The sequence below is a fragment of the Schistocerca cancellata genome, chromosome 5 (assembly GCF_023864275.1).
Source record: "Schistocerca cancellata isolate TAMUIC-IGC-003103 chromosome 5, iqSchCanc2.1, whole genome shotgun sequence".
Lineage (NCBI taxonomy): Eukaryota > Metazoa > Arthropoda > Insecta > Orthoptera > Acrididae > Schistocerca > Schistocerca cancellata.
The window spans coordinates 321,643,396-321,669,333 of NC_064630.1; positions in this window are offsets into that span (position 1 = coordinate 321,643,396).

The window sequence follows — 25,938 nt, forward strand, 5'->3', positions numbered from 1 at the left end:
AGGTGAAGAGTTGATACTAGGAAAAGGGACATCTCTCTGTGCTGGAACTGGTCACCTCCTAATCACTTGTCCTGCGTGGCCGAGGTCAACTTTGTATTGCCAAATGGGAATTTTTATTGCATATCTGGATTCTACGCCAAGAAATACGTGCGGTTTACTTAAACCATTGTTTCCCATTTCCATAACCGGCAAATAGCAAGTGTGCCTGTTTTTGTGATTAAGAGACGATGCATCTCATTCTACTTTTCATTTACAATTAAAATGTAAGCTTTTGTGATCCAACGGTTGATATTGATGTTCAGACGTTAACTGAGTGTTGCAAATGTGTTTGTACTTTACAAATAGTATGGCTAGACACATTTCTGGCAAATAAGCTACCTGTATGGAACCTGTTCCGTACAGGGTTGATTGTGGTGAATCCCCAAACCATCGGAATACTTGATTTCGAAGGCCGTCCTCGAACCCCGCCATCAGAGTACCTGAACTACCCCCCCCCCCTCCCCCGTCGCCGTCGGAAGTTCTAGTCTTCCCTTGGGCATGGGTATGGGTGTTGTCCACAGCGTAAGTCAGTTTCACTTAGATTAAGTATTGTGTAGTCTTAGGGACCGATGACCTCAGCAGTTTGCTCCCATAAGACCTAACCATAAAGTTCCTAATTTTGATAATCACATGTGCACCTGCCAAGGATACACACATACCGTGTAAACAATCGCACGCTCGCCCCATCGCTCAGCAACCCGCCATGCGGTACACCCCACTGCTTCTCCGGGGCTTATAACCACGAATACCGAACATGTCGGTACAACTCATCTCTGGAGCCTGACTGGCACAGCTGGCGTAATGGATGTTGCATCTGTTGCAGAGAAGATCGAAATAATTTTAATTTATGGCGAAGCTGCAAGAAAGTTGAATGCTGATAGACACGATCCCATGCAGCTATTTATCGTGTTACATAACAGTTTACTACCGAAGAAAGTGTGACACCGAGCGGGGTGGCGCAGTGGTTAGACACTGGACTCGCATTCGGGAGGACGACGGTTCAATCCCGCGTCCGGCCATCCTGATTTAGGTTTTCCGTGATTTCCCTAAATCACTCCAGGCAAATGCCGGGATGGTTCCTCTGAAAGGGCACGGCCGCCTTCCTTCCCCATCCTTCCCTACTCCGATGAGACCGATAACCACGCTGTCTGGTCTCCTTCCCCAAACCAACCAACCAACCAAAGTGTGACACCTAAAAAACGAACTCGTAGAGCAACTGTAAAAGGGAACATCAATAATGAAATTACAGCATCAGAGTGGTGGCTCTTAATCCTCATGCACGTACGTTTCAGCGATCCTACACCGTCACAAATACCATCCTTATATCTTCTTGCATCAAGAACTTAATGTGAATGATTTCCAGAATCTAATGTGGTTTTACAACTGGGCACTCATGCAGATACGAAGAGACACGCAATTCTTTTCTCAGGTAATATTCTCCGAGAAGTCAATATTTACGAACCACGGTGAAGTTAATCGGCACAGCACACATTATTGGAGCATGGAGCACCCACAATGGATGCGTGTGGTTACTCGTCAGCGTCCTTGGTCTGTTAACGTTAGGTGTGGTACCATAGGCGACAAACTAATCGGTCCCCTTGTTGCTAAAGGCAAAGTAAACGGGGAAAGACAGATGTACCCCTTGTAGTGCGACAAAACATGTGGTTGCGACATGGTGATTGTCCGGCAATATAGTTTTAGTTAATTTCGACTGATATATTTCAATATTCCGTCAATTTTTTGTCACTGCGTCATATGTCCTATTTTATCCCATTTTATAATTTATTTCTTCTTCCCTTTTTCTAGTATTGTCTTGAAAATAATTTCCCTCGTACAACAGTTCCGTACTCGTATATTCCTTTGCTGTCTAATACTGGCTTTGCGTCTGAGCTCTCGATAGTATTTTTATGGAGCAACAGTACACAGAAGGTACTTAGTGAAAGTGACGTATTCCTCTTCCATCTCCATTGTGGACAGATGTTCTTCACATTACGGAGTGCCACTTTCCGATTCCTGTCACTCTTAAAACTTTGAAAATCTGAACTCGAATGAACAGCCAAGGACTTCATCATACCTGTTGTCTGCAAAGGATACTATCTTGGCTTATGACGTACGCCATCTAGACGTCACCATCTTTATAGTGTTCTAAGCCATTCTTAGAAACAAGTGAATGTTCCCGTAGTATACGATACGGTCGACAAGTTTAGCAGCTCAGACAAACAACTAGAGATGATTATTGGCAGAAACAGTAGCAGTGCCAGTAACAGTGACGCGGCGTTTTTTTTTTATTAATTTAACTAGGAAATACACATTTCTCTGTTACATGATTGAACTGGTAATGCTAGTACTAGAGTCAGAACTGTTAATATATGTTGATAGTAATTATTTTAGGGCGTAGTTATTTTCAGGAAGGCATGCATGACAACACAGAACCGTTCAGGCAGATGTAAGAGTTACATTTCTGTGAAGAATGTTTACATTGCCCAATCAGATGTTTTATTCTCCATATACATAAATGACCTTATGGACAGGGTGAGCAGCAATTTGTGGCTGTCTGCTGATGACGCTGCAGTGTACGGGAAGGTGCCGTCGCTGAGCGACTACAGAAGTATTCCAGCTGGAGTGATCAATGGCAGCTTGCTCCAAACATAGTTATTGCGGATGAGTAGTAAAAACAGTCCTGTAATGTTCGAACACAGCAGTAATAGGGTGCAGCACGACACAGTCACTTCGATCTAATATCCAGGCGTAACGTTGCAAAGCGGTATGAAACGGAATGAGCACGTGAGGCTGGTAATAGGGAAGGCGAATGCTCGACTTCGTTTTATTGGGAATGCTACTGGTTTGGAAAATTTCCCTCCACATGCTGTTCTAGTTTATACCACTTTTATGATTACCCAATAAGATGTTATGGCTCATAGCGATACATCCAGTAATTTCTTTTATTGACAAACAATTATGTGTAAAAACCTGACATATGTGTAAGCTGTCTAATGACGATATCAGTATTTATTGAGGGACGTGTAATTAATTTGAAATTTAGTTTTATTGCTGGTACAACATCGTATAATAGTATTTATTTCGCGCACATCCTTCTTAAAGGAGACAGCGTATAGAACGCTAGTGCTACCCATTCTTGAGTGCTGTTAGAGTGTTTGGGATCCCCACCAGGGCGGACTAAAGGATGACATCGAAGTAATTCCGAGGCTGGCTGCTACATTTGTTACCCAAAAGGTCGATCTGTACCGAAGTATTACAGAGATGCATCGTGTCTCAAACAGGAATCTCTGAATGGAAGACAATGTTCCTTCCGCAATGCAATACTGCGCAAATTTAGGGAACCAGCATCTGAGGCTGACTGCAGAACGATTCTACTGCCGCCAGCGTCCTTTTCGCGTAAGGATCACAAAGACAAGATGCAAGAAATTAGGGCTCGTACAGAGGCAAATAGAAAATCGTTTCTCCCTAGATCTACTTGCGAGTGGAACAAGAGAGAAAATGATTAGAAGTGCTACCACCGTACTGCGGTCTGTGTAGTATGTACGTAAATCTTGATGTAGATGTAGATGTAGATGTAGAAGAACATACCCAGAGTGAATTTAAAGAACGTTAGAGACAGTTCCTTCCACAGTGCGAGACTCGGCTGCTAGATCCGATGTGACGCATCGCAATGTGTGTTTAAAGGTTGCTGACGGTTTCCATCATAGGTCCAAGTGATTAGTCACTGTGAGTTTTCTGTGCTAGTGGTGTAAGTCTGCTCCAAGCCGACCCACCAAACCAGAAAGGCAGTAATCGATGTCTGCTGACCTGATCATGCCTGCAGTCGTCACCCGTTTTTCTGTCGTTCACATCATGCTAGAGCCGACCCATCTATACGACAGTCACAGCCTGATAACGACAGACTACAAAACTCAGACAGACAGTCCGCCTGTATTTGTACTGGGTGTTTTAAAATACAGGGTGACAATTATTGAACTTCATGAAAAAAAGCGTAAACTAGTTACAAACTACGGCGTGCACACACTTTATTCAACATGTAAATGTCATTACAGATATTCAGATTCAGGTTATGACATGTTAGATTTGCTTGCAATTATTGGCGATGATATGGCGCACACGAATAGCGAAATTCTGCATAACTCGCTCAAGTGTCGGAACATCGATGCTGTCGATGATCTTCGGAATGGTTGTTTTCAACTCAGCAATGACTTTGGGGTTAGCGCTATACACCTTGTCTTTAATGTAGCCCTACGAAAAGAAGTCGCATGTGTTCAGATGCGGAGAATATGGCGGCCAATTGAGGGCCATGCCAGCGGCCTCTAGGCACCCCAGAGGCAGAATGCGGTCCCCAACGTGCTTCGCGAGGACACCAAATACTCTTCCGCTTCGATTGGGTTGAGATCCATCTTGCATGAACCACATCTTGTCGAAATCTGGGTCACTTTGAATAATAGGGATGAAATTATCTTCCAAAACCTTCACGTACCGTTCGGTAGCCCCCGTGCCATCACGGAATATCGCACCGATCTTTCCGTGACTGAACATTGCATATCACACAGTCACTCGTTGAAGGTGAAGAGACTATTCGATCGCGAAATGCGGATCCTCAGTCACCCAAATCCGCCATTTTTTTAAATTATTGTCGTCAATCCAAATGAAAGTAGGCTTCGTCGGTAAACCAAACAACAATGTCCTTACTTATTTCCATCGTGCCCCGTGGCCAACCGTGCAGCTTGAACGTCCTGACGTAAACCGTTCATAAGTTATGACGACTTTATTTAATATGTTTCAATAATTGTCACCCTGTAGTAATTAACACTCAGGAAAGCGACCTTTGGGATGACTGTAAACAATATTAGCATATTATTGTTTTCTTAGAATGTGTGGCATAAATGGTGGCAAAAAGAAGCCTCTTTTTTCCGCCCGTTGCTTAAAATACCTATCCCGTGTTTTTATAAAGCTTCTTTCTACACCTAATAATGTTGTCGTTGGACGCAGTGGAGATGGTGGTTTCACTGTATAAATGTCGGGGATCATATCGTCCATTCGTCAGGTGTTGCGCATTCTGAGCGTCATTTAGCTCTCCGCTGGATGCTGGTCCACACGTGGGGCGGACGCGGGCCCCGGCGGCGTCATTCCCCGGAGTAACGAGTATGGCGAGGAGCCCTGCAGGGCGATCACCTGTAAGGCTAATATTTACTGCGGCGAGCGAGCGCGCCGCCTAACTTATTCACGAACAGCTCATGATAGCGCCCGCTGCCCTGTATTATTCACCGAGACATCGATCTCTTGCGAGTTATCGCAGCGCAAGCTTCCGGCGACGTTGGACGGGCCTGCATCCGCCCGTCGCTCTAACATCCCAGATATGCTTCCACTCTTTCCTCTTCTTGTTTCCTCGTCGCAGATTTCTTCCTCTGCTGCCAGATTCAGTGCCTGTAGCGCGTTATTTTTTCATATCGGCAAAATGTATTTCGCGGCTGCTGATGGTGCAACTTCTTATATCAGTCGGGAGTATTCGTCAATAGTCTAGACGAAGCAGCAGTGACGAGAGAAATCTTTTAGAATGGCATCTTACTATTTCTCCAGAGAGATTTAATGCCTCCAGTTTAATCTAAAAAAGAACGGATTACTCATCTAACATAAAGTAACCCATTCAGGTGACCTCCTAATGAGTCTAGTTGGCAAATGTGTCGGAAATGTTTAATTTTCTATTTCCTTTCCTACAGTTTTAGACAGTTTATTGCATATGTCAGGCTCCACCATTACAATAGTTTGTGAGGGTTCCTTTTCAAAATTCTTTTTGTCGTGATTCATTGCCTTGGTTAATTCATTGCAGATTTTTTCAGTTGGTGTCCGTTACTTATTTTTAATTCGTGGTATAAACTGTAAAGAGTACTTTCCGAGTGTATTTAGACAAATGTATTTTCTGTAATGATACTGTCAAAAGATTTCTTAAAACCTTTGAAATCTCTGTGAATTTTTTTTTAAATTGAACCCTCTTCGTTCTTCTACAAGATTGTGGTAAGTTAGTTACGCATCGTTGTTTTAGTGTTTGTTCCAAAAAATATTTATTTTTTTGGTTGGACCCTTTGAGAATCGTTGTACTCAGCGACTGTGAAATTTTTAAACTCAGGTATGAACACAGCAGCCAATTGCATATCAATCTGTATTTTATTGTAAACCATTTAGATTTCAGCAATAGCGTGTTTAGTAGCGAGTCATTGGACCTAGAAAGCTTGTACAAACACGCGTTGTTAAAACGACCTTAAATTGTCCGGAGCTCAATTCATACAATTGAGATGTGGACAGTCTGCGGTCGTTTTAAGAACATTTGCTTATACAGGTTTTCCAGGTCTGTCTGACTCGGTACTAAACACACTATAGCTGAAATCTAGCTAGATCTGCATTAAAATAAAATTGATACGCGACTGATTAATGTGTTCATCCCTGATTATTTCTTCTTTAGCAATAATCTCCTCTCCTACAGTTTGATTATCAAAAATTATGAAATATATTTTGTAAGAGAAATGAGCCTTCTACAATTACTGCGTTTGTCACTTTCGTTATTTATCTCTATTATCTGACATTCATTTCGGTCTTTTTGTGACTATTGTTCTACTAGTGTATAATATAAAGCAGCCTGATCAGTTAGCTGAGTAAAACACGCAGATGTACAATGAGAGCTGTTTTGTTCTTGCATTTTGTGCAGTTTTTTTAACTGATCGTTCAACAGTAGTGATAGTTTAGCGTAAATGCTTAGAGCTTAAAACCAGCAGCAACCACGCAGAGCAGAGCACGCAGAGAATCAGCTCGCGTCTTTTGCGTTTTGTGTAGTTCGTAATCTCACTATACCAGCACAGGTTATTTGATAGACGTTCCAAAATGTAACATCCGTTTCGATCCTAAGAAGTTTCAGTACAAGCGTTAAGTGTGGATAGCGACTGTGAATCCACATCGCCGGCCAGTGTGGCCGTGCGGTTCTAGGCGCTACAGTCTGGAACCGCGTGACCGCTACGGTCGCAGGTTCGAATCCTGTTTCGGGCATGGGTGTGTGTGATGTCCTTAGGTTAGTTAGGTTTAAGTAGTTCTAAGTTCTAGGGGACTGATGACCTCAGCAGTTAAGTCCCATAGCGCTCAGAGCCATTTAAACCATTTTTTTTTTTTTTTGAATCTACAACAATGGGCCGTGAACCGAGTTGGTTTCGCTTTGCTTATAGCTTCAGACCGTGCTGGCTTCGGTCAAGCAGCTTGAGGTTTCTATCAACGGACATCACTTCATGGGGCCTAATACGGAGGTGTAGCGAACTTCCAGTGTGTCTCTGATAGGTCCGTTGCTGTAGCCATTCCAGATACTGGCCACACAGAGGATGAGCCACCCCCTTTCGTCGAGTGAGAGGTCGATTCAAGATGTGACAGGCAGCGGGCAGCTGCGAAGTGCTTTCTGGGGAGCTGGTCGATAGGTCTTACCCGTTTCACAGACTGGTTTCCGGCACTCTCTGTCGCTGAATATGATCCTCAGCCAGCTGGGGTCGTCTTCTCTGTATCGGGCGTTGTTTGCAAGTTATGGTCGGTTACAGAGGATGTGTTCGTTGGTGGTCTACAGCTCAAACAAACAATAAACAAGGCTAATTTTTAATAAATGAAAAGCACCAGTTTGCTTTTGTTCTACAATTGTAGAACAAAAGCAAACTGGTGCTTTTCATTTATTATAATGTTGTTCTACCAAGAACCGACGGAAGGTTCTGTTAATAAGGCAATTTTTTTTAAGTATTGGTACATCGACTTTTCAAGAAACAACCAAAGCGAAATCGAAAGGTAATAATATAAATGAGGAACCAATATTTTCGATACACCGCATTTTAGATATCCAGAAAGATTAACATCTTACTTAAAAAATCATATTTCGGGAAGAAATAAGTTATTTTAATTTGTTGCGTTGAAGATTGTTGAGAGTTACAGAAGTATTTTCAAGAGATTACTTTAATTTTTATGTACTGCAGTCTTGTTGTGAAAACCAATTTATTTGCCAAGATCGTTGTGTTAACAGTTACTGGATCACTAGTTTCGGCAACAAATATTGCCATATATAGATCTATAAAAAGAAATATGTCGAGGTTACAGCCTTACAGTCATACAAAAAATGTATTAGGACATACATGACAGCTCAATGACAAAAATTACATAGCCATAAAACCGGGCAGTGGCAGTTACGTTATATAGTGCTTAAAACTTTCTATCACATTAGAACTATACAATATGCTGTAAAATAATCTCATAAAATTCTGCTTGTATGAACGGATACAAGAAACGTCAAAATATTATAATGAATATCTCTAAGGAGTAAACTAAATAAAAATATACTATAGCAAAGTCGAGGTATTGCAATGACATGCCAGATGTGCTGTCACATAATCTGTGTACAACATGGAGAACGAATGGCACGAACAATAGAGATAGGTACATGTCCCATCTGGCCTCTTCATGGTATAATTGCCTGTTGGCTGCGGCAGAGTAATTCTGTAACATGGCCATATTTATTTTTAAAGATATGAAGATGGCAATACATATTGCCGAAACTTGCAATCCGGTAATTGTGTTAATATAGCGATCTTGGTATATAAATTGGTTTTCACGAGAAGACTACCGTACAAATTTATAGATCGCCTCCTGTACTGAATTATCATGTCAGGTAACTTTAACTTTTATAGATAATAAATAATATTTACGTTGCTTTCAGAATAAAGAAAATTTGTAGAAGTTGTCATTTATACTGAACCCACAGTAATATGGATTCAGTCAGGAAGGAGTTCTTTTAAATTGCAACTAGTATTGAGAAGGAATCAATGCTAACATTTTTTTTAATTTTTACTTACTTTCTTAATTCAAAGATGCCTCAAAAGAGTGACATTCGAAAGATGAGTTAATTTATATAATAAAAAAATCATTAATTCAATAATAGCCTCGCTCTCAAACTACTGAAGATGTTCCTAAGACGCTTTTAAGACTGAGAAAAATCTGTTATTCTACCGTGGGAGTATTTCGCTTTGTTGTGAGTGTCCGAGTATCACATTTTTGTGCATATATTGTGATTTCCATTATAGATACACAATCCTTACCTCTAACATGTTTGAGGCAGTCCATTCAAGAAATCATTTTGACATAAAACCTGTTCCATTTTTCTCAGTGCTGTTATCGCCAGCTTTGTAAATTGCCTATTAGTTTCCTGATAGCGCTGCAACGAGTTTTTTAATCTACTTTAGAGCTGCCCACGATAAGCTGGAACCCAAGCAGTGGGAGGCAAAACATGGCCACAGCGAGCAAATCTGTCCTCTTTCTGACCTTAAACCGCCTGTTACATCCCGTCTAAAGAGCAGATGTAAAGTTGGCCGTCAGACTTCCTTTTAGAAGTTATACAGTTATTGACTGCAGGAAACAATTTACTACTTACTACGACATACGTTTCTCCACTCACAGGCTCTAATTAGAAAAAGTTATAAGCTCTTGAGCAGTTACAGCTACATAGCAGTGGTCACGGGCGAAGACTAAGGCCTAGAAACACGAATGCTGCTGACAGTATTTGACGAAACCAAAAATCATTCGATCATGTAGAATGTGGAGTTCCAAAGCGCCCTCACATGCAGCGAAATTTTCAAAATTTCTCCTTTGAGAATTTCTCTTATTTTTGTGCTCTTGCTTCGAATTTCCACTAGTATTTGCTAGTCTTTTTCACACACTACTCTTTGTTTTGTTAAGCTTATTTGTCAGAATGTGTGAAAAAAAACAATGTTTTCTTTAACTCAGTACCTAATAAAAGTACATAAACAACTATATTAAATCTCGACATATCGGGGAATGTATCGATATCGCCCATAAACCGTCAGTATCATATCGAAGCATAAATACACTCCTGGAAATGGAAAAAAGAACACATTGACACCGGTGTGTCAGACCCACCATACTTGGTCCGGACACTGCGAGAGGGCTGTACAAGCAATGATCACACGCACGGCACAGCGGACACACCAGGAACCGCGGTGTTGGCCGTCGAATGGCGCTAGCTGCGCAGCATTTGTGCACCGCCGCCGTCAGTGTCAGCCAGTTTGCCGTGGCATACGGAGCTCCATCGCAGTCTTTAACACTGGTAGCATGCCGCGACAGCGTGGACGTGAACCGTATGTGCAGTTGACGGACTTTGAGCGAGAGCGTATAGTGGGCATGCGGGAGGCCGGGTGGACGTACCGCCGAATTGCTCAACACGTGAGGCGTGAGGTCTCCACAGTACATCGATGTTGTCGCCAGTGGTCGGCGGAAGGTGCACGTGCCCGTCGACCTGGGACCGGACCGCAGCGACGCACGGATGCACGCCAAGACCGTAGGATCCTACGCAGTGCCGTAGGGGACCGCACCGCCACTTCCCAGCAAATTAGGGACACTGTTGCTCCTGGGGTATCGGCGAGGACCATTCGCAACCGTCTCCATGAAGCTGGGCTACGGTCCCGCACACCGTTAGGCCGTCTTCCGCTCACGCCCCAACATCGTGCAGCCCGCCTCCAGTGGTGTCGCGACAGGCGTGAATGGAGGGACGAATGCAGACGTGTCGTCTTCAGCGATGAGAGTCGCTTCTGCCTTGGTGCCAATGATGGTCGTATGCGTGTTTGGCGCCGTGCAGGTGAGCGCCACAATCAGGACTGCATACGACCGAGGCACACAGGGCCAACACCCGGCATCATGGTGTGGGGAGCGATCTCCTACACTGGCCGTACACCACTGGTGATCGTCGAGGGGACACTGAATAGTGCACGGTACATCCAAACCGTCATCGAACCCATCGTTCTACCATTCCTAGACCGGCAAGGGAACTTGCTGTTCCAACAGGACAATGCACGTCCGCATGTATCCCGTGCCACCCAACGTGCTCTAGAAGGTGTAAGTCAACTACCCTGGCCAGCAAGATCTCCGGATCTGTCCCCCATTGAGCATGTTTGGGACTGGATGAAGCGTCGTCTCACGCGGTCTGCACGTCCAGCACGAACGCTGGTCCAACTGAGGCGCCAGGTGGAAATGGCATGGCAAGCCGTTCCACAGGACTACATCAAGCATCTCTACGATCGTCTCCATGGGAGAATAGCAGCCTGCATTGCTGCGAAAGGTGGATATACACTGTACTAGTGCCGACATTGTGCATGCTCTGTTGCCTGTGTCAATGTGCCTGTGGTTCTGTCAGTGTGATCATGTGATGTATCTGACCCCAGGAATGTGTCAATAAAGTTTCCCCTTCCTGGGACAATGAATTCACGGTGTTCTTATTTCAATTTCCAGGAGTGTATTTACCGATATGTATGAAATATACGACGGTTGGAACTTAAATAGTGGCAACTCTTTATTCATAACCGATACAAAAGAGTTACATGTTTGCACCTGTTACTGTCCTTCAGAGTAGTGATCAGCGTTGTGTAGAACCCGCTGCCAGCGTTGTGGAAGGCGTAGTATACCGTTAGCAGAGCCTGTTCTGTTGATTGTGCGAATAGAGCGGTCTACTGCCTGTCGCATCTCTGGAACAGTTTCGAAGCGATGGCATGAGGTGGTTCCTTCATCTTCGGATTCAAATCAAAGACACAAGGACTCAAGTCCGGGGAGTATGGTGGATGGTACAGTACTTCCCGGTCCCGTCGACCGAACAGAGCAGCCAAAGCGTGCGCTGTATGCGCCTGCGCATTGTCGTGCAGAATGATGGGTGGGTTGCGCAGAAAGTGTCTCCGCTTCTTTCGCAAAGATGTTCGCAGGTGATGCTCCAAAAACGAACGGTAATACTGTGCATTGACGGTCTGCCGTGGAGGAACGTAATGCTTTAGGATAACACCATAACAGTCTTACACGAGAATCACAATAACTTTCACCATACTGGGGCTCTGAAGCACTTTCGCGGCGACCCATAATGACGCCATTCGTTGGATTGACGATTCAGTTTTGGCTCGTACGATTTGGCACATGTCCCATCCAGTGTTACGATATGGCGTAAGAAAGCCTCTTCTTCGCGCTCATAGCGCTCCAAGTGCGTCTGAGCAGCGTCGTAACGCATCCATTTCTGCATTTCCGTCAAGTCATGCGGAATCCATGGTGATGCAATTTTTCAGTTGTTCAGGCGTTCATTCATGGTGCGAAGCACAGTCGTATGTGCTAATCCGGTTTCGTGGGCGAACCCACGAATCGTATGGCGTCGATCACGGTCCACTAACGCGGTAACAGCATGCACGTCTTCTTCAGAGACGCTAGGATGACCTGCCTGATGCATGCCACAGTTTGCCGACCTTCGTTGAAGGCTTTTACCCAACGTGCCTCTGTTCTTTACGGCAATGCCGATTCCCCGCACGCCTCTTGAAGACCTTGATGACACTGTCGTGCTGTACGACCTCTGGCACATTCAATCTTGATCCAACTCCGTTGATCCTGTTTAGAAAACATAGTAACACCGTTACGTTAGACTGCTCGCTCACAAGTGACTGGATTTCCCTCAGTTGTACGCACGCCGGTGACGTGGGACGGGCGAGTCCATTTGCTCGGAGGTAAGGTAGGTATATCACAACGTGTACTGTCAGCGGAAATAGTATTCCATTGCATAGTGTCTCCACAGCGGTGCTGCGACTATTTAAGTCCAAACTACGTAGTTAATTAACTGTATTTCATTCACATCGATACAATGTTGCTATCTCTAGCGCAGAAGTCCCTCGGGACATGGCGGGCAAGGAGGGGATGAAATCAGGAGTGTATTCGGCGAGCATACTGGTGGAAGCCATTTCAGATGTGTAACAAGTTCTTCCGTACTTCATGAAGACTACAGGGTGCAGTCAACGATGCTAACTATGTTTGTCGGTTCCGATCTGTAGAAATTCTGTCTGATTTCTGGTCCCGCTTGCAAGGTGAAGGCGAAACTGACCATGTGCAGCGACGTTCAAACGATCCTCAGCGGCCCAGAACCGTAGTGGGGTTGCGAACCAGGAACTCCGACGACAGTGTAACCTGCGAAATCCGCGACTTGCATCGTAAGGTGTGTCGGATGCTACTAAACAGATGAATATTCAACTACTCAAGGGGAGTGGCTACTCAGGCAACGGATACTGGAGTACTGGGCAGTTATTTTATGTTAGAGTGCCCCCAAAAAGTTCAAACGGGACAGCTGTGTAAAAGGGCGCAGGCTAAATGCAAGACAGTAAATGACCAAGAAACCATCTTGATCGTAGCTGTCAATTGTGATAGCCGTGTTGAGAAACAAGCAGAGCTCGCAGCTCTCGAAGAAAGCAGTGAAGTAGACATGTGGTACGAACTACCGACGTAACGTTGCTGGAGAGTGGAAGGACCGGGCAAAATAACTATTGGACATCATTCCTATTAAGATTTTTATTAACATTCTCAGGCAAAGTAACTGTACTAATTAGGTAAATAGAACCTTGACCTATTAACGCTTTCGTGAGCCGTGGGAAACACGCTTCCCACTACAGTGAACTCGCTCCTAGTCCCGTGGGATTCACAGTTCCCATCTCTGTACGGTGCTACCACCTAGTGAACAGTATAGGATACTACTTCCAATCGGAAGTTCTCGCCGTTTTTGCTGTACCTTCGCGCAGAGGCATTGTGTAGCTGAGTGTTGCTCTATAGAGGAGCCTTTCAGTGCTGTTTGTGTGACATTTTGTGATTTTTTCCTCAAAGCTATAGTATAAGGTAAATACTTTTGATTTACCCAAATTTATGAAGGAAAATGTAAAATTGGAACGAGGAGAATTCCAGTTTGAAACAGAAGGAGCCATTTCTGCAGTAAAATGGATGGATAACCGTCCAGTCACTTTCCTGTCCTCAATTCATGACCCATGAGAAACAGCCACAGTGAAAAGGAAAAACAAGGATGGTACAAGTACAGAGATTTCTTTTCCTGAAGTTGTGGCAGAATACAACAAAATAATTGGTGGTGTCGATAAGTTTGATCAGTTACGAGAAAGGTATGCTATTGGCAGACGTTCTGTAAAATGGTGGCACAGAATATTTTATTTCCTGGTGGACGTTGCTGCAGTGAACAGTTTTATGCTGTGGAAAATAAGTAAAAGAGAAAGTGGACAGCCTGATCAGCTCACATACAGGATCCATCTAGCCAGACAATTGATCGCTGGCTTCTCATCCCAAAAAAAGGCGTGGACAAAAACTTGTCTCTCTGGAAAAAAAGGGGTAAAGTACCTGAAGATTTTCGCCATGTGGCTGTAGGGGAGCATCAACCCATTTTAGGAGAAACCTACTGGACGTGCCGTCATTGTAGTACCAAAGCTGCGGAAAAGAGCACTCGCTGTGTTTGTACGTATTGTCAAATACCACTTTGCATAGACCTATGTTTCAGAAAATTTCATGGCAAGTAATTGTGAACAATCATTGTAACAAGAGAAGTAAATTTATCAAATAAATATGACATATATTGAAAAAGTTGTTTTTGTCATTTAGCTCCAAGGAAGGGCAGTGGGAAGAATACTTCCCACCTTGTTGTGTGACCTCACTTCCACAGTTGGAGCAAATTTGATATTCTGTATGATAAATATACCAATCTGTTAACTACTATCTGCTCTCCATTCATTAAAAAAAATTGCTCAATAATTTTGCCCACGAAAGGATTAAGACGAAACTTTCTGGTTGTATGAAACAATTTAAAAACAATTACCGATAACTGGTAAAACACTCTCTTTACGCACAAAACTCAAAAATGATGCAAACAGTAGTGCTTTATGACAAACATAACATGATAGAAAAACAGTCTTCAAAGCAGGCAGGCCATAAATATCTTTACGATACGCTTGAGTAAAATGCAACAAACAATTCAGGTCTACCTAAAAGGAGTTCAAGCTGCTTTATATGAAACAACCACGCATCCGGCAATGTGTTCCGGATGAACGGCCCCGATATTACTTAGGGCAAGCGCAATACGCTGCTCACCACACTCCTTTGCAAAGCAACCAGTGGAGACTCGTCCCAAGGCATAAACATACACTGATAGCTTGATGAACAGAGAAGTAGCTTTTACGTAAAACGAGTTCAAAAATGGTTCAAATGGCTCTGAGCACTATGGGACTTAACATATGAGGTCATCAGTCCCCCTAGAACTTAGAACTACTTAAATCTAACTAACCTAAGGACATCACACACATCCTTGCCCGAGGCAGAATTCGAACCGGCGACCGTAGCGGTCACGCGCTTCCAAACTGAAGCGCCTAGAACCGCTCGGCCACAACGGCCGGCGTAAAACTAGTAAAAGCTTAAGTCACCGGATTACAAGCTGACACAGTAGACAAAATAGGTGTAATATGTCGTTGAAAGAAGTGACAGTAACTGGCCATGTCAGTCACCCCCACTTACACTTGAATGTAAGAAGCTGAAACGTCTCTGTTAGATTGGTTTCACACTATTTAACTTGTATTTCGTGCTGTCACGCTCAGTTATTTCTAATTTAGTTTTGTACTTCTTGTTTTTCCCCATTCAGTGGTACACAGTTACATTAAGGTATCAATTATTCCAGTAAGCATCCAATCCTATGCACATTACCTACATTTTGTGCTCCCAAATTTCATTTCTGTCTTTATCATGTGTTTGAACGAGTGTGTAGTGTGTATGTTGAATTTATCTTATATAGAAGTACAGTATCTGGTTGTCTGCATTGGTAGCAACAGTGTAGCCAACGTAGCTTTCTCAGTCAAGGAAAAGATATGTGCACTCTTTCGCTAGTCGCTCGACAGTAGTTAAGTTGGTGGCGGAAAGGAAATCTCTGGTCTCTTCCGGCTACCTGGGGGAAGTTCCTTGCAGGAGTAGTAGTGTTCTCTCGTCAATCGGGACTGGCCTTAGGTGAGTGAAGATGGAAGTCTTAAGAGCAACTTGTCGGTGTTGCGTGTGTTAATGTGCGATAGTGTGTAGCTGTCCTGATGTGCACGTTTGATTTGTTAGTCAATTTTAAATTTCAGTAGGCGAATCCTTATTTTTTCAGAGTGTAGTCACGAGTATATTTTCTGTATCTAGTGAGTTTTTCCTGTCCTTGCTTTGTGTAACCAGAACACATGGTGTAGGAAGTTTGTTACTCCAGCACAGGTTTAAAATTCAGTTGCCTGACTTCTCTGTTAATTGGTATTTATATGTGAAGTTTTCTCGTGTGTATGTGTTTTATTTCTTCTACTTTTTATTTCGTTTCAGTTTTAAGATTCTGTGGTGATTCCACCGAGTGTGTTCCAGTACTTCATTTTAATTCCGACTGACATTTTGTTGCTGTTTGTGTCTATATGATTTACATATGTGCTCTTTAAGTTTCACGAGTCTTAGTAAGTTTGTTTTGTTAATGAATATTCACGGCATTTGCGTGTGTTTCACGCCAGCGCACCTTAGTTTCATGTGCAAGGTGATGGAGGTAAATTTCTATGTCGGAAAGTGTTCCATAGCGTTCTCATTCACAGTACGGTAACTGAATCACAGCGATAAGAATGAACCCTTGAGCCTTTGACAAATTGTGATGGGCATTACCTCTATTCTCGTGCGTGTGAATCGCGTCTGGCTGTGTGAACTTTTTCCATGCGCGCCTATGATTTCATTTCCCACCACACTGTACCTCAGCACTCAATATAATAATAATATAAGTGTGTTAATTAATGAAATAAGAGGCTACGACAGACCATAGTTTAGAATTATTTTGTGAATTTTGATAGACTATGTTGAACTGTGCTGGCTGTTTCTCAGACAAACCCTTCCCCTTTTGTAACATTATTTTTAATACATCCCACCGGCAGTTTCTGAAGCTCAACAGACAGGCCTAATATTTGCAGACTTTTCTTCTGATTATCTTATTTCTATGTTGAGGCTTAAGCTTCTGCTTGCTCTTAATTATTCAATTTATCGTTTGTGATTAAATTATTCCCATATGTTCATTCCATCGTTTTGTTAATATTAACACTTTAATTATGCTCACCATTTTAGTGATTAATTCAGTTCTTATATAAAATTTTCCCAATTTTAATTAACTACGTAGCGACCCAGCCAACTTTTGTGGCACACGAAACTTACAGTTGACTGCAGAGTTCTACAGCGACTAATTTCCCAAAGTTTCTGTTAGCAAATCACTTTCCAGATATCATTTAACTATTAATAACCATAACCTAACACTTCCGGGCTGAGATGCCGTGGTCCATACATAAGACTCTCCCCTGACGTTTCACCTTCGACTGCGGAAGGCATCCTCCGAGGACAATCGGCGAACTGCAACGAGAGGACGAGTGAGCGCCGGATATACAGGGTTATTACAAATGATTGAAGCGATTTCACAGCTCTAAAATATCTTTATTATTTGAGATATTTTCACAATGCTTTGCACACACATACAAAAACTCAAAAAGTTTTTTAGGCATTCACAAATGTTCGATATGTGCCCCTTTAGTGATTCGGCAGACATCAAGCCGATAATCAAGTTCCTCCCACACTCGGCGCAGCATGTCCCCATCAATGAGTTCGAAAGCATCGTTGATGCGAGCTCGCAGTTCTGGCACCTTTCTTGGTAGAGGAGGTTTAAACACGAATCTTTCACATAACCCCACAGAAAGAAATCGCATGGGGTTAAGTCCGGAGAGCGTGGAGGCCATGACATGAATTGCCGATCATGATCTCCACCACGACCGATCCATCGGTTTTCCAATCTCCTGTTTAAGAAATGCCGAAGATCATGATGGAAGTGCGGTGGAGCACCATCCTGTTGAAACATGAAGTCGGCGCTGTCGGTCTCCGGTTGTGGCATGAGCCAATTTTCCAGCATGTCCAGATACACGTGTCCTGTAACGTTTTTTTTTTTCGCAGAAGAAAAAGGGGCCGTAAACTTTAAACCGTGAGATTGCACAAAACACGTTAACTTTTGGTGAACTGCGAATTTGCTGCACGAATGCGTGAGGATTCTCTACCGCCCAGATTCGCACATTGTGTCTGTTCACTTCACCATTAAGAAAAAATGCTGCTTCATCACTGAAAACAAGTTTCGCACTGAACGCATCCTCTTCCATGAGCTGTTGCAACCGCGCCGAAAATTCAAAGCGTTTGACTGTCATCGGGTGTCAGGGCTTGTTGCAATTGTAAACGGTAAGGCTTCTGCTTTAGTCTTTTCCGTAAGATTTTCCAAACCGTCGGCTGTGGTACGTTTAGCTCCCTGCCTGCTTTATTCGTCGACTTCCGCGGACTACGGGTGAAACTTGCCCGCACGCGTTCAACCGTTTCTTCGCTCACTGCAGGCCGACCCGTTGATTTCCCCTTACAGAGGCATCCAGAAGCTTTAAACTGCGCATACCATCGCCGAATGGAGTTAGCAGTTGATGGATCGTTGTTGAACTTCGTCCTGAAGTGTCGTTGCACTGTTATGACTGACTGATGTGAGTGCATTTCAAGCACAACATACGCTTTCTCGGCTCCTGTCACAATTTGTCTCACTGCGCTCTCGAGCGCTCTGGCGGCAGAAACCTGAAGTGCGGCTTCAGCCGAACAAAACTTCATGAGTTTTTCTACGTATCTGTACTGTGTCGTGACCATATGTCAATGAATGGAGCTACAGTGAATTTATGAAATCGCTTCAATAATTTGTAATAGCCCTTTATAAGCCATCCAGAGGGCGCCGCTGTCAATCACGTGACGTCGGCTGTGCTATGATCTCTGATATTGCCAACTTTCTCAATGGAAATTAATCGATTGGCAAGCTGTTGCTACAATGTTGACATCCATATCTTATCCAGCTTAATGCCTTCATCTTTTCTATTAAAATTATTGCAGTGTTTGACAATCTCAATGGCTTCTCTGTACATTCGCGCATAATAATGCGACGTCTTTGCTATTACGGTCATCTCACTAAACTTTATTTCATGATTACCTTCCTGAAACACATGTTCCGCTACAGCCGATTCATCAATATGCCCGAGGCGGCAGTTCCTTTTATGTTCACCCAGACGGGTGTTGACGCTTCTTTTTGTTGTGCCTATATACACCTTTCCACAACTGCACGGAATTTTATAGACACCTGGTGTAGCTAGAGGATATCGTTTATCTTTTGCGGACTTTAAACATTCTTTTATTTTCGTGGTGGGTCTGAAAATAGTTTCCACACCGTACTTGCTTAACATTTTTCCAATGCGATCAGTGACCTTACTGATGAATGGTATGAACACTTTCCCCTTGGGTTGGTGTCGATCCACGTCCGTCCTGGTTGTCAGTCTAGGGCATAGTGCACAATCTATCTCTCTGTTGGAATACCCATTCTTCTTTAAGGTCGCTCTAAGGTGTTCAATCTCATCATCTAAGTGAGCTGGTTCACATATTTTGTGCGCCCTGTCTATTAATGTTTTAATCATCCCTCTTTTATCTCTTGGGTGGTGGTTAGAATCTTTCTGCAGATAACGATCAGTGTGTGTGTCTTTTCTGAAAACCTTATGACCCAATGATACGTCCTCTCGTTTGATTACAGTCACATCTAAGAAGTTCAGGTGACCATCGATTTCCTTTTCCATAGTGAATTGAATTCTTGGATTAATACCATTCAGCTTTAACAGGAAGGCATCCAGTTCCTCTTTCCCATGAGTCCACATAACAAATGTATCGTCTACATAACGATAGCATCTGGCTGGTCTTTTTCTAGCTGTTTGCAGCGCCCGTTGTTCAAAGTTCTCCATGAACAAGTTAGCCACAGCTGGACTAAGAGGGCTTCCCATAGCCACCCCGTCAATCTGTTCATAAAAAACATTATTATACTGAAAATAAGTTGTTGTAAGGCAATGTCTGAATATTGCCAAAATATCACTAGGAAAAATGTCCGCTATGCATGTGATCGCTTCATTCACCGGGATCAGGGTAAACAACGACACCACATCAAAACTGACCAGGATATCATTAGGGCCCACACTAATTTCCTTAATAATATCGATGAAGTGATATGAATTTTTAACATGACTGTCAGTTCCACCAACATGAGGTTTCAACAGCGAGGCCAGGTGTCCAGCTAATTCACGGGTGGGAGACCCTATTGCGCTGACTGTAGGTCTCAAAGGTACCAGCGGTTTATGTACCTTGGGTAACCCATAGAGTCTGGGCGAGTAAGCTTCTGATTTAAAGAGTTGCTTCTTGTCTACTGAAGAGAGGGAAGACGCTTTCATCAATTGATTGGTCATTTTTAAAATCCTCGATGTCGGATCCTTCTGAAGTTGTTTGTAATTGTTGGTATCCAAAATGTCCATGATTTTTTCATGATAATCTTTACTCTTCATTACGACAGTAGCGTTGCCTTTATCTGCAAAAAGCACGATAATATTTTCATCTGCGTTGATGTCCCTCAGTGCATTCCTTTGTGCCTGTGATAGATTACTACACTCCTGGAAATTGAAATAAGAACACCGTGAATTCATTGTCCCAGGAAGGGGAAACTTTATTGACACATTCCTGGGGTCAGATACATCACATGATCACACTGACAGAACCACAGGCACATAGACACAGGCAACAGAGCATGCACAATGTCGGCACTAGTACAGTGTATATCCACCTTTCGCAGCAATGCAGGCTGCCCTCCATGACTATTAGATTTTCGTCTCCCTTTACATACTGAATTACCCGTTCAATACCTCATATACTTTCCCTGTCTCGTCATCTTCATCTTGCGACGTGTTTTCCATTGTCGGTTTGTTGTCGATTCTGATGAGAACAACCTTATCATTGAACTGTTGACATTAACTCACTCTCTGCCCTACCTTCCTACTCATAACGAATCCCACTCCCGTTGTACCATTTTCTGCTGCTGTTGATATTACCCTAATCTTACCAGGAATCCTTGTCGTATTTCCATTTCACTTCACTGACAACCCACTACATCTAGATTGAGCCTTTGCATTTCCCTTTTCAGATTTCCTAGCTTCCCCATCACGTTCAAGCTTCTGACACTACACGGCTCTACTGATTAAACGTTAGCCTCTCGCTGGTTACGCTATCTTTTTCTTATGGTCATCTCCCCATTGGAAGTCCCGAATGGGAGACTATTCCGGAATCTTTTGCAAATGAGGAGATCATGATGACACTTTTTTCAGTTAGAGGCCACATGTTCTGCAGACACACATTACGTGTCTTTAATGCAGTGGTTTCCATTATCTTCTCCATCCTCATGCCGTTGATCATTGCATATTCTTCCTCCTTTAGGGGCAGTTTCCCACCCAAAGGGCAAGAGAGTGCTCTGACATCTGTCCACTCCCTCGCCCTCTTTAACAAGGCCTTTGGCAGAATGAGGGTGACTTCTTTATGAAACCTATTCAACAGAAATAGTGTGATCATTGTTGTGTGCCTAATATACTTGATAACCATTAACGCTACATTTTCCTGAATTCGGCCAGTGCATCTCACTTATTTCAAGGATGTTACCGTTGGATATTTCTATCTCTCTGATTTCATTGTGAATCTCTCCAGTTTGAAAGATGCTGTACTTTTCACGACTAGCTCGAATATTGTTAGCACTTTCCGGCCTATGAAGGGCTGTTGGCGGCTGGGGGTCTTGGCTTTACGTTTCTCAGTCGTGGTAAAGACTTTCCTTGGGAATAAGTACGAGGTGATCTCCCGTCGCCTTCTTCTCGCAGTTTTGAAACTGCTTATTTCATTATGGCTACGCTCCCAAATTTGTGTCAGCCGATATATAAACTGGTCCCTCTGTACACTAATAACTAAGCTGCTGCACTTTGTCATTACGAATTTCGATGGGATTCCCTCCTTGAAGGCTCCTCTGCCCGAAGCTGTTGTCCTTTTAGGGTGAAGACGAAAGACACCCTCGGACCTCGCAACCTACTACTGCCGGGGTCGAAAAAGCGAGTGGTCAAGAGAGGCCGATAGGAAAGGAAACATTCGTATATTAAGGAAGCAGAAGACTGACACAGGTAAATGGGAGCAATGCCAGACTAGGCTAAGGAACCATGTGGTTGCTGCACACATACTCACAAGAAGGAAGCGTCTGAAGGGACTGGTCTTTGTCTGCTTTCTCACCTACCGACGAGTCTGGCATGGCTGACCTTATTAAGAGCATACATCTACATAAAGCTCCAGTCAGCATAACTCTATGGCTCACTAAGGTTCAGAAACCTCCTCACCACGTTGGTAGTCCATTTGGAGAACTAAAATTCTACCATCAGGAAAGGCGACTGTTTGTAGCAATTTCTTGAACCCTCCACAAGAACTTACATGATAGTCTATCTTTCGTCACACATTTGTCCAAGATGTCTGCATGCATCTTCATGCCCTGACGGTTGTCCAGCAGTGCTGAGACGCCGAGCGGACGGCAGGTCACTACCTGACGCGTTTGTTACTTCAAGGAAGTGGACAATGACATCTGCTGCCTCCTCGACGAAAGAACTTTTCATTTTTACCGACGCTGAAAACTCAGAGCTCAGTGAAAATCTGACTCATACATATCGCCAACGCAACTACAAAAAGAGGACAACATGGAGTAAGCTTCCAAGCACACCAAGCCTCCTAAGATGTACCAGGAAATCAATTAATTTTGTTTGTTTCACTGAAATACCCGTTAATAAAACATGTGTTTTAAGTATGTATTATCCTACGAGCCACTTTTCCTTCACGTAACCTGTTGCTAACTGTATAAATTTGTTCGCGTTGGTGTATCTTCAGCAGTCTTCTGCCCCAGAAATAATTAAAACAGCTGCACGAGAGGGAGTCAGTACACACTGAAAATCAGAGTTTTAATAAGCTATTCAATATGTACTTTGAGTACTTGAAACGAGAGTTGTAACAGTAATCAAAAGAACTTCAGAAAAGTACTGAAGTAATACTAATATTCTGAATAAGTTCAACAAGCCTTTGTGATATTAATTTGTGCAACTTTGTTAATTTATACACAACAATTTCTGTCATAGGTTCACAGTCTTCCTTGACGTGCTGCCTGACAAAGAAGTACGGACGTGTCAGTTAGAGTGAGCTCGGTGCAGAGTCACACGCCACAGCGTCTGGTAAACTGGTTCCGGACGTTGCTGTTGGATGCTCCATTACATCACCGAAAACTGAGTCCGTTATCAAGACCAGTTCTAGTGGTTTGTAGTATTACGTCTCTTGGGGGTGATACTTTTATGTCAAATGCCGGCCGTGGTGGCCAAGCGGTTCTAGGCGCTTCAGTCTGGAAACGCGCGACCGCTACGATCGCAGGTTCGAATCCTGCCTCGGGCATGGATGTGTGTGATGTCCTTAGGTTAGTTAGTTTTAAGTAATTCTAAGTTCTAGGGGACTGATGACCTCAGCTATTAAGTCCCATATTGCTCAGAGCCATTTGAACCATTATGTCAAATATACTACAAGAAGAACAAGAAGAAAAAAGGACGCTCCCCGAAGGAATTATCCGAGCGGGACGGAAATCGCTAGATGTGCCATACGTGTACAAACAAATGATTTGCACCAACTGCGACATAGTCGCGTATATAAACAGTGATACAATACTGTCAAATGTTTTTTATTCCAGTCTTTGATCACAATATCAATTCTTTAGACGATGACCAGTTTCAGTCCGTAATAACCATCCTTTTTTACACCATGTCCTAAAGTGAAAAGGCCATAATGGCATCGTCAAAACATATAAATATAATCAACACAGCTTCGTCACATAGATATAAGATAAGGTGTAGAATAGGCCACAACGTCCACACAGTCATTATTGCAACTGGCTACTTACGGTGTAAAAAAGATCTGAGGATGGTCATTACGGACTGAAACCGGTCATCGTCTAAAGAATTGATATTGTGATCAAAGACCGGAATAAAAAAAAATTGAAATGATTTGCAATTTCTTGAAAATTACATAATTGCTTCAAGAGAAACAGCTTCACAAATCGAGCGAGTAAGTAGCATACTGGTCCACCTCTGGCCTTTATCAAGCAGTTATTCAGCTGGGCACTGACTGATAGAGTTGCTGGATATCCTCCTGAGGGATATCGTGCGGCGGGTCAGATCGTCAAAATCCCGAGCTAGTTGGAGGGCCCTACCCATAATGCTCGACACGTTCTCATTTGAGGGGAGGTCCGGCGACCTTGCTGGCCGAGGTAGAGTTTGGCAAGCACGAAGACAAGCAGTAGAAACTCTCGTCGTATGCTTGCGGGTATTATCGTGCTAAAATTTAAGCCCTGGTGGCTTGTCATGATTGGCAACAAAACGGGCCGTAGAATATCGTCGACGTACCGCTGCGCTGCACGGGGGCAGCGGAAGACAACTGCTATGAAATGAAATGGCGCCCCAGACCATCAGTCATCGGCCGTATGGCGGGTGGCAGTCCCGCCACTGCCTGGGGTGCCTCCGGTAACTCCTTCGCTCATCATCGGGGCTCATTTCGAAGGGGGACACATCACCAATGACTGTTCTACTCTAGTCATTGAGATTCCAGCCCCACTGAACGGGGAAGACGCGATTTAAAAAAAAAAATATGAATTGGTAATTCCAGGCATTATACGAAGTTCCCTTTTTCATTTTTAATGATTTTTGTAAGGTAGCAGAGTATTTCTTGCAATACGAAACCAGTCTGACATCTTTTAGTATCCTATTCCACGTTATTTCGTTTTTCTTTAGCACGACATTTTGATTCTCTAAAATTCATGGTAGTTTTGTTCTCTTATTAGCGCAACTCTTTATTGTTTTCTTGGGAAAGAAGCTGTAAAATACTGCTAAAATAAGTCAACAAATACATTAAATTTAGCATAGGCATCTCTCATATTGCAGACGTTACTGTAGCCAGTTTCCTGTAAGCCTGCACTGAAAATTTCTGATCCTTGTTCGGTAATTACTGCTACACGCTAACGCGCTCCTTCCTGGACTCGGGTAGGCGCGCCGGCCCCGGATCGAATCCGCCCGCCGGATTAACGACGAGGGCCGATGTGCCGGCCAGCCTGGATGTAGTTTTTAGGCGGTTTTTCACATCCCACTAGGTGAATACCGGGCTGGTCCCCATGTTCCGCCTCAATTACACGGCTCGCAGACATCTGAACACATTCGCACAATTCCATGGATTACACTCGACACAGACAGTTGGGGTACACTAATTCCGTCCCAGGGGGTATGGGGAGGCGGCAGGAAGGGCATCCGGCCACCCCTTAGCCATTAATGTGCCAAATACGATTAACGATGGCTGACCCTGCGTAACTGCAGGACAAGGGTCAAGTGATAGATAGAATTCGGTAATTACTGCTACACCCTATCCAGTCTTCTGGTGGTAGGGCAAGGTAAATCAATGCGCTTTACTTTCTATTGACCTTTTTCTTTGTTGCTTTAAACGTTCTTGTCCCACCTGAACTAACACCTCTTCCACAAGTAGGCTAGTTAAAAGACTTGTGCTTTGCGTACTGTGACTTTTCTGTTTTCAACTGACTTAAAAAGAAAAACAAAATAATATACATTTTGTTTTATTTCTTTATGCATAACGACTCATTGGCCTGACTGATTTGTATGATTCTGATGCATCCACGTCATGACCAGACAGATTACGAAAGGTGTCTCATTGTGGTTCTCCATTTGCCACAATGATCGAATCGTGCAGTATTCAGATTTGTGGGGCATTTGGATGTAACAGTGGTTCGATGGGCTCGGTGCTGAACTGAATGGGAACGTGAACGCGGGCATTCTCCGCAAGATTCCGGTCGACATTCTATGTCTTCCCACACCATTTTTCGGAGACCAGCAGCAGTCTATTACTTACCTCTGATACGTTCATCATTCGCGGTTGAATGTCTGCTACTCTACTCGCCAGGAGACTATAGAAAAGTAATTGGCGTCCATCTAACATACCGGGTGGTTATAATTAATCTTTCCCTATTTAACACGTTATAACACGGAAACTAATTAC